This window comes from Aotus nancymaae, unplaced genomic scaffold (genome assembly GCF_030222135.1).
Source record: "Aotus nancymaae isolate 86718 unplaced genomic scaffold, 86718_ANA_hifiasm-v0.15.2.pri h1tg000025l, whole genome shotgun sequence".
Classification (NCBI taxonomy): Eukaryota; Metazoa; Chordata; class Mammalia; order Primates; family Aotidae; genus Aotus; species Aotus nancymaae.
This window is the reverse complement of record NW_026988438.1, coordinates 23,130,947-23,145,632: the sequence shown is the minus strand read 5'-3', so window position 1 is coordinate 23,145,632 and position 14,686 is coordinate 23,130,947. Positions and strand designations below refer to the sequence as shown.

The 14,686-nt window shown below is 38.1% G+C and overlaps 1 protein-coding gene and 1 long non-coding RNA gene across 3 annotated transcripts in view; one reads left to right on the top strand and one right to left on the bottom strand.

Annotated features, from left to right (window-relative positions):
* LOC135276500 (uncharacterized) overlaps positions 1–5,151 on the bottom strand; it is a 47,569-nt gene extending 42,418 nt beyond the window's left edge. The window contains exons 1-2 of the long non-coding RNA XR_010344023.1: positions 4,836–5,151; positions 4,537–4,588 (exon numbers count right to left, since the gene is read on the bottom strand). This is a non-coding gene — a long non-coding RNA (uncharacterized LOC135276500). The remainder of the gene's footprint in view (positions 1–4,536; positions 4,589–4,835) is intronic.
* Positions 5,152–5,346: 195 nt separating this feature from the next.
* The window catches only part of STARD3NL (STARD3 N-terminal like), a 48,076-nt gene continuing 38,736 nt past the window's right edge, over positions 5,347–14,686 (top strand). Inside the window, exon 1 of one of the 2 annotated variants that reach the window (XM_064380441.1) lies at positions 5,347–5,524. The gene's annotated coding sequence lies outside the window, so the exon portion shown is untranslated. Of the gene's footprint in view, positions 5,525–6,192; positions 6,249–14,686 lie in introns of those variants that run through there. The other variant, XM_064380442.1, reaches the window with a different exon arrangement.

The window sequence follows — 14,686 nt, the reverse complement described above, 5'->3', positions numbered from 1 at the left end:
GTTCAGGTTTAACCACATTGTAGCATGTTTCAGCACCTTGTTCCTGTTTATGCTAAATAATATTCCATTGTATGTATACATCATATTTTTTTTCTGTCCATTAATCTGTTGATGTATATTTGGGATGTTTCCAACTTTTGGCTCTTGTTGAATGGTGATACTATGAACATATGTGTACATATACTTGTTTGAGTACATGCTTTTAATTCTTTTGGGTATATAATAAAATTGAAAATGATGAGTCATATGGTAAATCTATGTTTAATTTTTTGATGAATAACCAAAATATTTTCATAGCAGCTTCCCTATTTACATTCTGACCAGAAATGCACCAGGGTTCCAATTTCTTGTCATTCTAGTGGCTGTGAAATAGTACTCCACTGTGGTTTTGATTTTCATTTCCCTATTGACTAATGATTTTGATCATATTTGCATGTCTTGTGGGCAATTTGTATATCTTCTTTGAAGAAATGTCTATTCTGTTTATTTTCCTTTTAGTTTTGTTGTCTTTTTGTTGTTGAGTTGAGGAGTTCCCCATATATTCTGAATACTAGACCCTTATCAGTTAGATTTGCAAATATTTTCTTCTATTCTGTAGATTGATTTTTCATATTCTTGATAATGTTCTTTGATGCAAAGCCTTTTTAATGTTTATGAGTACAGTTAATAGCAAAATTTTTGTTTTTGATGTTTATGATTTTGTTCTGCTACCAAGGAATCCATTGCAAAATCCCAAGATCTACTCTTAAGTTTTCTTCTAACAGTTTATGGTTTTAGCTCTGGTATTTAGTCTTTGGCCTATTCTGAGTTAATTTTTGTAAATGGAGTAAGGTAGGTGGTCTCATTTCATTCTTTTGCTTATGTATTTACAGTTGTACTAACACCATTTGTTGGTGAGATTATCATTTTCTCCAGTTGATGCCCTTGTTCAAAATCAACTGGAAATAGTTGTTTGAGTTTATTTTCGGTCTCTCAATGATCTATATGTCTCTATATAATAGTGCCACACTTTCTGGATTACCATAGCTTCTTTGTAAGTTTTTAAGTCAAAATATATGAATTCTTTAACTTTGTTTTGTTTCAAGATTGTTTGGCTATTTTAAAATTATTGTTTTCCCTGTTTGTACAAAGGCTGTTGAAATTTTGACAGAGATTTCACTGAATCTGTAGAGGATAGTAACAAAAAAACTTTTGAGAAATTAAATTTAATAGCATTTGAGCAAAGAACGATTAATGAATTAGGCAGCATTCAGAATAGAAGAGGTTCAGAGCTCCACTTTGCAACATGGGCAGTGAGTATAGACAGAACATGATGTAAAGTGCAGAAATAGCTCAGTTGGTTAGAGCTAGACATCTGACTGACATGGACATGGTCTGATCAGTTGGCTGCCTGTGATTTGTTAAGATCAGGCTATGTGTTACAAAGATCTGACTCCCAAGTTGTTTCTTTATGTACTAAGACTGCAACGCATTATGAAGGAACTCAAAGTATGGAGACAGCATCAGGTCAATGGCCTCCTGTTTATTTAACAATGGTGTTCAGAAGTATTGCCATCTTAACTATATTGTCTTCAAACTCTTGAATACAATATGCAATTCCAATTATTTAGGTATTAAATTTCTTTTAGCAATGATTTTTAGTTTTCAGTATACAAGTCTTTCATTGTTTAAATTTATTTCTAGGTATTTTAATTTTTGAATGCCTGCATAAATGACATTTTCTTAATTTCCTTTTCAGCTTGTTCATTACTAGTGCATAGAAATACAACCGAGATTTGTGTTGATCTTGTACCTGCAACTTTGCAAAACTAATTTATTAGTTCTAGTTGTGTGGTTTTTGTTTTTTTCAGATTCCTTGGGATTTCCTAGATCATGCCGTCTCTGAATAGAGATAGTTTTACTTCTTCCTCTCTAATCTGTATGCTTATTTCTTTTCCTTGCCTAACTGCTTTAACTAGAACTTCCAGTACAATGTTGAAGAGCAGTGGTAAAAGGGGGTATCCTTGTCTTATTCTTGATCTTGGGGGAAGGCTTTCTTTATTTCACTATTGAGTATGATGTTAGGTATGGGTTAAGGAATTTCCCTTCTTTTCTTATTTTTCAGAGTGTTTTTATTAAGAAACAATGTTGACTTTTTTCAAATGCTCTGTGTCAATTGACATGATCATATGGTTTCTTTCATTTTGTTATTACAATGTGTTAAATCAACTGATTTTCTTTCGTTGAACACCCTTGCATTCCTAGGATACATCCCACTTGATCATAGTGTATACTCTTTTAATATGCTCTTGGATTCAAATAGCTGATATTTGGTTGAGAATTTTGAGTCTACATTCCTACAGGAATATTGATCTCTATTTTTCTTATGGTGTCTTCATCTGGCTTTGGATGAAGAGGAGGGAACATTCCTAACTGAAACTACTACTAGTCTCATAGAATCAGTTAGGAATGTTTCCTCCTCTTCAATTTTTTGGAAGAATTTGAAAAGCATTAGTGTTACTTCTTTAAATGTACAGGAGAATTCACCAGTGAAGCCATCTGGTCTTTGACTTTTGTTTTTTAAGTTTTGTTGCAGTTGTTTTTAAAGGACTGTTTAAATCTCTTTGTTATAGATCTGGTTACATTTCCTATTTTTTCTTGAGTTAGTTTTGGTAATTTGTGTGTTTCCAGGAACATGTCCTTTTCATTCAGGTTATTTAATTTGTCAGAACACAACTGTTCACAGTTGTAATTTATAATCCTTTTTATTTCTATAAGGTTGATATAATGTCTCCACTTTCATTTCTGACTTTAATTAAATCTTCTTTCTCTTTTTCTTTTCCAAATTTGGAGAATTTTGAGACATTTTTCTCTTCTAATGTACTTTCTCTTTTTTTCCTCTCTCTTTTCCTTGTGGGACTTCTGTAATATGTATTTTGGTATCCTTATTGATGTCCCTTAGGCTTTGCTCATTTTCCTTTCTTGTTATTTCTTTCTGTTCCTAAGACTGGATAATTTCAATTTTCCTATCTTCAAGTTTACTGATTCATCCTTTGACATGCTAAAATTGTCCCTTGAAATTCTCAAGTGAAGTTTTCATTTCAGTTATTGTTCTTGCAAGCCCAAGATTTTCTAATTGGTTCCTTTTGATAATTTCTATCTTTTTATTGGTATTTTCCTTTTGTTTATACATCATTCCCCTAGTTTCCTTCAGGTTTTATGTTCGTGGTTTCCTTTAGTTCTTTGAGCATATGTAAGATAGTTGACTTAAATCTTTGTCTAGTAAGTCTAATATCTGGGCTTCCTCAGGAATGGTTTCCATCAATTTCTCTGAGACTCCAGAGGCTACGCATGAGTAAATGCAATTAAATCCACAATGTGACACCTCTACATAGTCACCAGAATGTATAACATTTAAAAAGGAAAAGAAAAAGGAAGAACACAAAATACAAATGAGTATAGTAAGTGTTGACAAAGATGCAGAGTAACTGAAATTTTCATTCACAGTTAGTGCATGTATAAATTAGTAAAACACAAAAACTATTTGGCAGTGTCTACTAATGTTGAGTATATTGAAAATATGCCCTGTGCACAGTAATACTACATTTAGGGATCTTCCAAAATCAAATGTGTAACTATGTGCATCATAAGACAGTTACAAGAATATTCATAGCAGTATCATTTGTAATCACCCCAAACTTTAAATAACCTAATGTCAAACAACAGTAGAATAGACAAATAAATTTTGGAATTATATACAAAAATGAAAATGAAACTATTACATTCTTTAATATGGATCAATCTTACAAATATAGTATTAAGCAAAGAGAGCCATACAAGAGTATATACTATGTATGGCTATTTATAAACATTCAAAAGAAGGCAAAACTAATTTGGTGATAGGATTCAGAATTGTGGCTACCTGTGTGTAGGGACATAATGACTAAGACTGAGCATGAGAAAAGCTTCTATGTTGCTGGTAAACATTTAAAATTTTGGTATGAGGCGTGGTTACACAAGTTTGTTCACATTGTCACCAAGACAAGCACTTATGATTATTGCACTTATTTTGTATATGTGTTATCCTTTAAAAGGTTTTCACAGCTATCAGTTTAGAACTATTTTTTAAATTGTATTTTATCAATTTTGGCAAGCATACAGGGAAAAGATTTCTCAAATACTAGGGATAAGGAATGTAAGTTATAACAACTAGTCAAGGGAACAAGTCAGTGAAATCTATTAAGGATTTACGTCGTGCATACTCTATGATCCAGTACATTCTCTTGTTGGTATCTGTACTCTAGAGAATACTTGGACATAAGTACAAAAAGGCACTTACACATGTGTTTATGGTAGCACTGATTCTCATATTAATAACCAAACATATCTGAGGGTGGGGAAATGATACATTAATTTTATACACACACACACACACACACACACACACACACATATTGGTTCTGAAGGCATGCAGCATTTTCAGAGAATGAGGTAGATTTATATATAGATATGGAAAGATCTCAATGCTGAGTGTAAAAAAATAACATGTACACTTACAAATGCACAGGAACTAGGAGTCATCATCTAGGGACTGGGTTGTAATTAGTGCCTGAAAGGGATATAAGCATAATTTGTAATGTTTAAACTCTTCTTTGCATGTATATAATCTTATTTGTATAATTTAAAATAATCAAATGGGGAGCCAAAGAATGTTCACTGTATACCTTGTACTTTTAAAAATGTGAATAACTGTAGCATCTATTGGCAGAAAAGTTTAATTAAATTTTAAATAAAACAATAAAAGATGCCCAACTTCGTGGGAAAACAGCCATATAGTTATAATTAAATGTGACTACCTCTTACAAACTAGGAGCGCAGAGAAAGGGTGTCCTAAATAGGTCTGGGGGAGGTGAGAGTTAGAAGATGTGACTCTTGGGATGAGTACCGGCACAGAAATGGTATGCTCTGTTTTCATTCCTGAAGGGTTCAGCATGAGGTGCCCAAGGGTCCCTGAAACTCATTCCCACGAGCTGAAGCATAGACCCCCCTCAGCGAATGACTGAAGGGAAGCGAAAGGCGCAGATTCGCGGACGAAGAGGAAGCGAACGCTTATTAAACCGGTGTGATGCAAAATGCGGGAAAGTCCAACCAGCTCTGTGTTTCAAAGCTGGATTCCCAGATTTCCCATCCATCCTCCAGGCAGGCCGGCCCGCCCTCTGCCTCCTTTCCACGTCGTTTACTGGTCAGCGAAAGATTAACAGGTCATCTGACCAATCGGTTGGCTCCTCTAAGGAGCCACTCAGGCCCCAGCCGGGTCTTTGGTACCTCGAGCGAGATGCGAGTTCTGTGCGTCGACGTCAGCGTGCTGACGTCACGAGTCTGGAGGTCCCCGGGCTGCTGGGTGCGGGTGGTGGGCTGTGTGTTGCCCGGTGAACTGGGTCCCGGGTCCCGCCCTGCCGAGCCCCGCCCCTCAGGCCCGGGCGCGACCGCGGAGCCGCAGTCCCCGGGCCAGCCTGGGGCGACCGACCCGGAACCACCCGTTGAGGTAGGCTGGGTTTCTTGTTCCCCTATTTGACAGGTTGCAAAACTGAGTCCCCCAGGTCAGATGACTTGCATGGGGGCTGCTCACAGGAGACTAGCCGACGGAGGCCATAGCCCAGTCCTGTTCTGTTTACTGAGTGCTGCGCGAGCCTCCGGGGGAAGAAGGAGGGGCCAGGCAGGCTGCGCTCATAATGGACACAAAAGTGAAGTTGCAGAATGTGAGCCCTGCTGCTCCCAGGGCGTGGGCAGGCATTCAGGGATGTATACAGGTAGTGGTGGTCCCCATTCCTCCAGCCTGCGGACCCCGAGGAGTCCCCGGTGGGGTCGACCTCGTGCTGGCGCTATGGGCCCTCCAGAGGGACCAGGAATTGGTGATTGGGTGTAATGCGTGGGTTGTCCAGACACAGGCGGTTGTCTCTTCTATTCATTGAGGAAAGTCGTGTTCAAAACAAAAATTAAAGCACGAATCATGAATGTTCTCGTTGTGTTTTCAGTTCAGTGCTTTGCCTATTCATAGATATCTCACCATTTTTTGAAATCTTAGTTGCTTGATTACTTCTGATTTAGGGTTAGGGATTTTTTTTTTCTCTCTCTCTCTCTTTTAGTTCAAACATGGGTTGACATTGTGGAACTTTTCTTTGTTCACTATGTCATTTGTCCTTTATTTCACAGATGGAATCACTGAATTCATCACTTGACACAGTACTAGTTTGGATAAGTTTAGCAAGGTAACAGAGTAACGAGTCTAAATCTTTACTGGAATTAGTCTAGTTTGCTACATTTCCTTGTTAGGAAGAGTTCTGAAAGGTAATTCCCATCTATGTACCATCTATGCATATGCCTCTTTCTAGAAGCAGGATCTCACCAGACAATTTGTGGTATCCTTGTTTTATTTATGGATTCTGATAATTAAGGTGTGGATTATTAATGTTCATAAAGTGAAAACATGTACAATATGTTGTCATGTAGAAGTCATTCTCTTTAAAATCTAGCTGTGTCAAACACTGATCTTTTAAAACTGCCTTATTGCATTGCCTAAAACAGCATGAAAGAAATGAAATTAAACTGCCTCAGGGATATTATCTTACTTAATGTTCACAAAAGGATGGTGATTAACATCATTCAGATTTATTCATTGGACAGTTTATCTGATGACTGTCTATGCCACCCATTGTTATAGGTGTTAGAGATTATGTAGTGAGCAATTTAGATAAGGCCCCTGCCCTCAAAGATTTTAACTTTTGATGGAGAATACGATAAACATGTAAATCAAAAAGATAAATTTAGATAGGAATAAATGTCAGAAAAGATATTACTGGGTAAGGAGCTTGAGAGTGACTGGGGTGTGTGGAGAAATGGAGTGGTCAGGGAAGACCTCCCTGAGGAGGTGATGGTTTTGATGATAACTGAATGTTTAGCTGAGTAAGCCAAGAGAAAATGGGCTGGAAGTTTCTACGGAGGTATAAACAGTGCCAAGGAGCTAAAGGAAGAATGAACTTGGCATGTTCCAGGGACAAAGGGAAGCCCGTGTGGCTGGAGCTGAGTAAACCTAGGGGAGGGTGGTGTGAGGGGACAGTGGTCAGAGGTGACACTGGAGAGGTGTACAGGGATTGGATCATCTTGCATCCCATGTGAGAATTACAGGCAGACAAGGGAAAGATAATTTGTATGTTGCAAAGTCATGTTTTCTTTTAGTGATACTCATAAACTCTAACCAACTTTCTGCTTTGTTTTCATTATGAGATCATTGCAGTAATTCATTGTGTATGTATTTTTTCTCCAGAGGCCCTCTTAAATGAAAAGATCTTGTTTCCTACGGCACCTTACCCCATGTAGTTTGTTTCCTTTCCATTGTTATATGCAGAACTCAAAGCCTTTGCTTTTTCTTCAGCTCCCTTCTTTTAATCCTTGCTACTTCCAACTGTGAATCCTCTTTCTTATTACCTGTACCTGCCGTCCACTTGGAAAGCAGGGCAGTTGGTCCTTGCTCTTCTCCAAGCCAAATTCTAGGAAGCTGCATTGGCAAGTGGATTATTGTTTTGCATTAGAACTTGTATTACTGACCAGGAGCATAACGCTTGCCTTTATTTAGTACCTACGATATGCCAGGTATGTTACATACATTCTATTTCTTCCAACGTGTTGCCAAGGAAAATATTAAGCCTTTTTGATAGTAAAGAAAACTTATACTTCAACTACTGACCTAGTACTGATGGAGCCTGGATTTGAACTCCCGTTAGCTTTACTCCAAAGCCTAATTCCTTGTATCCCACCCCCATATTCCCACATACCTCCAACCTTGCTACCCTGCGCAGCTGCAAGTCTCTGTTACTTAAAGTTATGTTTTATGATGTGGCATTTTAGAGATCACGTGATTCACCACTCTTAGTTTAGAGCTGGGGCTGTGGAGGCCCACAGAAGGTCAGTGAATTTTAAAATAATGCAGATAATGGCCAAACTGATACCAGATTTTCACCCTGCTCATTTTGAGGCTAGTGTTTTTTCTGCTATATTTCCTCATGAAAGTCCCCTATCAAGATATTTCTGTATAGATAAAAATATAATATTTAAACATCATGAATTTACTGTCCATAAATCTGTAAAAGTTAATTTTTAAAAGATGAGACATTGCTTCTTCTTGGGCTACAATAATCCTCTGCCTTATTTTCCTTCCCTTTTCTAAACAATGAATAGGTATATAAACTTTCTGGATGAGTCTGTTTTCTGTTAATAGAAAGCTATGGTTTAAAAATGACTTTTAAATTTTTGTTTTAATTTTAGAAATGTTTGGAAAGGAGTTTAAAATGTGTTACTGTTTTCCTAGCCTTAACCTTATGCTTAGAAGTATGGGAATATTACCTACGGTTTGCTAACTCGTAGTTTCTCTTAGCAAGTAGAGCTTCCTCCTATAATTGAGAAAGCCCTTAGGTCAGTAATGTAACTTCTCTTTCTTAGTACTATGTTTAAAAATAAGTCAAAATCAGTTTATAAATTAATATGGTTGAGAAAGCTGTTACAATGGTCTTAAATTTTTAAAATACCTACTATTTATTTCTAAGGTTTGCTTATTTTAGTAATTATGAGTAGAATATGGTAGACGAATAATAACAGACTAATAAATAGCTTAATTTACTTTCTGTATGTCTTCTTGACTGTCCTGTAACTTAATAGAAATTATCTTTTTCTTTACAATAAATTTAATGGAAATAGTATCTTTAAAAAAAAAATATTGGAAGATCCTTAAGTTTAAGCAAAAGCGACTTTGTGCTTTTTAGGCCAAAATATCAAAACTGGACATTCTGACTATCTCTGTTATTTAAGATTGTTCATGCAACTAATACCCACATTCTGAAGACCCAGGTCATCATGATCCCATCTTTTGCTGTGTGCCCAGTGTCCCTAATTGGACTCCCGGTCTTTGCCTCAGGCTTTCCAGCTTCAGTGCCATTACTTGCTGTGCTTGGAATGCCCTCTGGATAGACGACTTCAGCTAGCCAAAATTCTACCTGTCTAAGTCCACACAAATGCTGCTTTGTCAGTAAAGCATTTCCTGTGTCTCTTTAACAGAAGGCTTCTTTTCTCATAGCACTTTTGGGAGTCTCTCTTCAATACCTGTTACCAATCCTGATATCTTTGGTAATGCACTATTATATACACAAGTGTTAAAATATATGTTGACCAGAGCTTAAAAGACTTGAAGATTTGTGTTATGTATTTGTTTTGCAGATTGTAGAGCCCTTTTACACTTTTATCTTTTTTTTTTTTTTTTTTTTTTTTTTTGAGAGACACACTGTTAGGCTTTTCTCAGCTTTGATTCCACAGAACCTCTTTTCTGTTTTAGTTAAGGGTCTGCCTTCTGCAATTATCAAGGGGTCCTTTGAGAGGAACTCACATCTTTGGGCTATAAATGTTGAAGGCACACTGTCACAAATAAAATCAATGTTCTCTGTGTTTATGACGTTGGAAAACAGTAACAACAATTTCTACTTTTTAATATGACAGATGAGAAAACTGAGGCCCAGAGAGACTAGCCCTGTGTTACTTGCAGTGCTGGGCTAAGAAGCCTGGTACACTTGGTTCATGGCTTCAGGGGCTTGTAGCAGGCTGTTATCGGTTCTGATGTCCTGTGTTGGAACTCCTGGCAGCCTCTTAACGCGATTTGTCAGTATAGCTCAGGCCTTTCCAATTGTTTTGCTTGCTTTATTTATGAGTTGACCTGGATCTGGAAGATACCTCTTGTGGTGAATTAGGATGAAAGCTTTAACTTTCACCAGGAATCCCTGACTCTGAGCTATTTAAGCCTGGAGGATCTTCCTGAATAGGAATGGGTATGGTATCAAGTTCAGTAGGCTCTTTAGTTTAAAACCTTTCTCTTCTTCCTTTCTAGTTATAGTTTTCAAAATAGTATTGTGACACTAGCAAGCATCCTCAGTGTTCAAGCTGGAGTTTGGAGGAGTTTGGCCCATTGTAAGTTGTGGTAATCATAGATTTCTGTGTCCTTTATTTTCCAGGACAGTATACTTTTCAAATATTGTGCATTATTGCTCACCGAAGTATATTCTTGGTTGCTTTTTGTTTCAGGAAAATATATTCTTAGAATTATTTTTTAAAATTAAGCACTTACTAAATTAATGATGTAGAACCAGAATTTCAAGTACCTTTTTATACTTTTATTATATGTTAAATTCCTCAAAGGTAACACAGAGGGCATTAGACTTTTCTCTAGCCGAGGGAGGAACACCACCCAAGACTTGCCTTCAGCATTGGTGATAATAATTGATGTATATTGAAGGCTTTCTTTGTGCCAGGAGCTGTTCTAAATGCTTTATGTCAAGGCTTCTATTCCTCAGCACTGTAGACATTTTGGGCTGGGTAATTCTTTGTTGTGGGACTGTCCTATGCATCGTAGGATGTTTAGCAGCATCTCTGGCCCCTACCCACTAGATGCTAGTGCCACCTCCTCTAGTCATGACAAGTAAGAATGCCTCCAGACATTGCCAGATGCCTCAGGTCTTGGGGGTGTGGAAGGGAGAGTGCAGAGTGCCCCATTCTTCCCTGACTACACCATTGAGAACCAGTTTTATATAAACCGATTGATTCCTTACAGCAGCCCTCTAAGGTAAGTTGTAATAATTGTCCCTGCTTTACAGAAGAATAAATGTAGGCATAGAGAGCTTAAGTAACTTGTCTAAGGTTACACAACTAGTAAATAGCAGTACTGGGATGTGAAACGAGGAAATGCTCTTGCTGAGCTCTCACTCAACAAAGCTGACTCAGACTGGCTACCAACTATTAGGACTCCACGGACCTTATAAGCCAGGAGGAAAAATACATGCTGGCAGGGACCAGGCAGGGCTGGGAGTGAGCGAGGTGGCTAGGTGGCAGACTGGTAAATGGGGGAGTATTGCCACAATTACCTGTCTTTCGAGAGGAGCATGAAATCTGGATTTTATTTATGTGAAAAACTCACATCTTTAATATTGCAGTTAATTCTGTGTTTAAGAAACATTGTGTTCAAGATGAGCCTGGTCAACATAGTGAAACCCCGTCTCTACTAAAAATACAAAAATTAGCTGGGCATGGTGGCAGGTGCCTGTAATCCCAGCTACTCGAGAGGCTGAGGCAGGAGAATCACTTGAACCCAGGAGGCGGAGGTTGTCATGAGCCAAGGTTGCACCACTGCACTTTAGCTTAGGTGACAGAACAGGACTCCATCAGAAAGAAAGAGAGAGAGAAAGAGAGGGAAAGAGACGGTGGGAAAAAAAGAGAGAAAGAAAGAGAGAAAGGAAAGAGAGAAGAGAAAGAGAGAGATTGTGCAAGCCAACAAATACCATCACCTCTGTACAGACAAGATTTGGCCCAAGGCCATCAGCTTGCAGCCTTCTTTGTGTGGACTGCAGCAGTGTGACGTTATAGGGGAGTGTGCGTTCATTTGATTTAGGAAATGAGGTAAATTCTGTTTCGAGGGCAAAGGATCCTCTTCATTGAAGACTGTGGAAATGAGGGTGGGTTAGGTGGGGCTTCCAGACTAGAAGGGACCATCCAGCCCAATCTGAAATTTGAATGTTCCACAGACTCAGTTCAAAAGTAACTTACTCTTCCTAATTTTGAAAAGCGTTATTCATAACTATTTCTTTCATGACCTCCACTTGTCTAGGTATTAAAATAGATATTTTACAGGACACTGAGAAAACATCATTTCTGGAGTTGACCGGCTGTATCCTGGAGAAACCATGACCATACCTCTTTGTTGACAGCCAGTAACCAGAAGAGTCCATCTTTGCTGTGTTTCAACAACGAGGCTCTTTGCCAGCTTTTTAGAAGCAGTGAACTCTTGCTGGCCTTTGGAACATTTTCCTTGTCCTCAGGACCCTGGCCACCTCAGATGCCCTTGGGGTGAAAGGCAGGCACACACTCCCATGCTGACTTCCTGGCGTTCTGTGCTCTGTGCACACATTCCTTTCCAACTGCACTTCCCGTGGCTCCCTCACATGGGCCTCTCCAGATTGTCCAGCTATTCGCTGTTTGCAGACCTGCTTGTCCTTCTTTTTTTAATATAGTCTACCTTTTCCTTGGAATATGACTTTTCATTTCTTTGAAAATCTCATTTTCTCTAAGGCCATCCTTTCATTAAGCGTTTCTGGTCATACAAACCTGAAGTTCGGTCTTCGATTTTAATTATGTATGTAACTGTATTACCTCCTTTATCAACTTGTTCAAGTTATTCAAGCTTGATAAAGGGGGTAATAAATAATTAGAACTCAGTTATGTAAGATTGATGATCAGGACCATGTCTTTTCCATTTTATTTCCCCCACAGCATTTAGCATAGTGTTTTACTTATGGGAGATGTTTAATAAATATGTCAATTTGTTTGGGTTAGATGGGTTCCTACACGTGTAGTGATTTCTGTCTGTAAAATTACAGACAGAATTTCATTGTAAATGAAATTATATGGAGGTTAAATATTCTTGGCTTGGCCTATTTAATATACTGCTGACCCTTGAATAACACAGGTTTGAACTGTACAGTTCCAGTTGTATGTGAATTTTTTTAAGAAAACAGGGACCTGACCTAAAATAGTTTTCACAGGATGTGGAACCCGTGTATGCAGGTGGTCTTAGAACCAATTCCCTGCATATACCAAGGGAAGACTATAATATGTTGAAACTCCAACCATATGTGTAAGTTTGTCTAACTTTAATGAGCAGGTACTCAGACTTTGTACTTTGATACAGTGATAGTTGCAATTTTTAAACTAACTGAATGCCTAACACATGCCAAGCATTTCTTTGGGTGCTAAGAATATAGAATGTTTTCTAGGAGTTTTCAGTATAGTACTGAGAAGAAGACGTGAACAATATGTGAAACATGTGAAAGACTAGAGATGCTCTTAAAGAAAGGTATATGAAATATATACTAGACATAGGTGGTCAGAGAAAGTTTCATTGAGGAAGTGATACTTAAGCTACTTTGAAAAATGAATAGGCTTATTCTTGCTGTTAATATGATAGTTTGGTGGTTCAGGGAAAAGGCATTCTAGGCAGAGGGAGAACTGGGGCAAAGGCAGGATGGTAAAACTTCCTGTGTTAGTCCATTTGTGTCACTTGGTATAAATATCTTATGCTGGATAATTTATAAACAGAAGAGATTTCATTGGCTCACAGTTCCGCAGGCTGTACAGGAAGCATTTCTTGGCTTTTGGTGAGGCCTTAGGAGGCTTATAATCATGGCAGAAGGAAAAGCAGGAGGAGCGTGTCACATGGCAAGAGTGGGAGCAAGAGAGAGGGGAGGGAGATGCCATACATTTTTAAACAACCAGATCCCACATGAACTTAGAGTGAGAGCTCACTCATCATCAAGGGGATAGTGCTAAGCCATTTATGAGGGATCCACCCAAATGAGCCGAACACCTCCCCACCAGGCTCCACCTCCAACACTGGGGATTACATTTCAACATAAGAATTGGAGGGGACTAAATCCTATCATGTCCTATGCAAGGAAACTAAAAATGGTAAGCACTGGGTGAGGGAGATAGTATTCTGAGTAGAGAGATGAATGTTTTGGAGATGAGTAAGATTGAATTGTTGGAGTAATGTGGGTGAGAGATGATTGAGAAATAGGGAAACTGATGAGAGATAGTAAAGGGATGGAGTTGGTCTCCATTCTGACTGTTTGGAGGATGGAGTCAGCAGAATCAAATTTAATACATTTTCTTTAGGCAAACTGTAAAGAAGATTTTACTGATTATTACTGGTTAGTCTTACCTTAAACATTTTAAAGTATAGGCACTATATATATACATATATTATATATATATATATAATATATAAAGTATTTATAGGCACTATATACATATATTATATAATATATATATGGTTCCTATAAATTTGTTTTGTTAAATCATTTGAGAGCAGATTCTTGCAGGAATGGTGCTAGTTTCAAACCTTTATTGAGAGCCTTGTGAAGTTAGAGATCCTACTACTTTCATTGTATTCTCTGCCTCTGTAACGTGCTCTGAGTTTGTTCTCATTATTAGACTGTAAAGTGCAATTTACTTTCTGAATATTTTAGCCTGTAGTTGAATTGAATCTTGTGATTAGTGGTCTTTGTGTGATTCTATTTTCTGAAGCATGAGTTAGGCTGATAAAGGGGATCAGGAGGTTACTTCTGATGCTGATCTTCTTGAGGGTCTGATTTTCTCTGTGACTGCCTAAGAAGTCTTTCAGAAAAAAACGATACTGGGATCTTTAAAACCTAGGCATCAACACTTTGAGATTGACGTTCCCTATCTGTCACATGCACTAAGCTTTGGACTATAAACCTTCATCTGTGGTATGATTCATAATTTCTTTTTGGACATCTGTGCTGTTCTTGTATATCACATCATAGGAGATATCATATGTAACTTCTGCCTGTTGGTAGGTACTCCTGGACATAGACGTGAGTGGCATGCCTTTCATTAACCTGCTCTATGTTGTGACATAGGGAGTTGGTCTCAGCTGTCTCCTGGGGCAGTTGATGTTACATCTTCCCTAGCATTGCTGTTAGTATGCCACTTCCACCAACCAAGAGCCACCAAAGGGACAGTGAGTAGAAGATGGCTCTGTCAGCTGGAGTGACATTTTCAAGAACACTTATCTCCCACATTCTTGAGGAGTTTTATG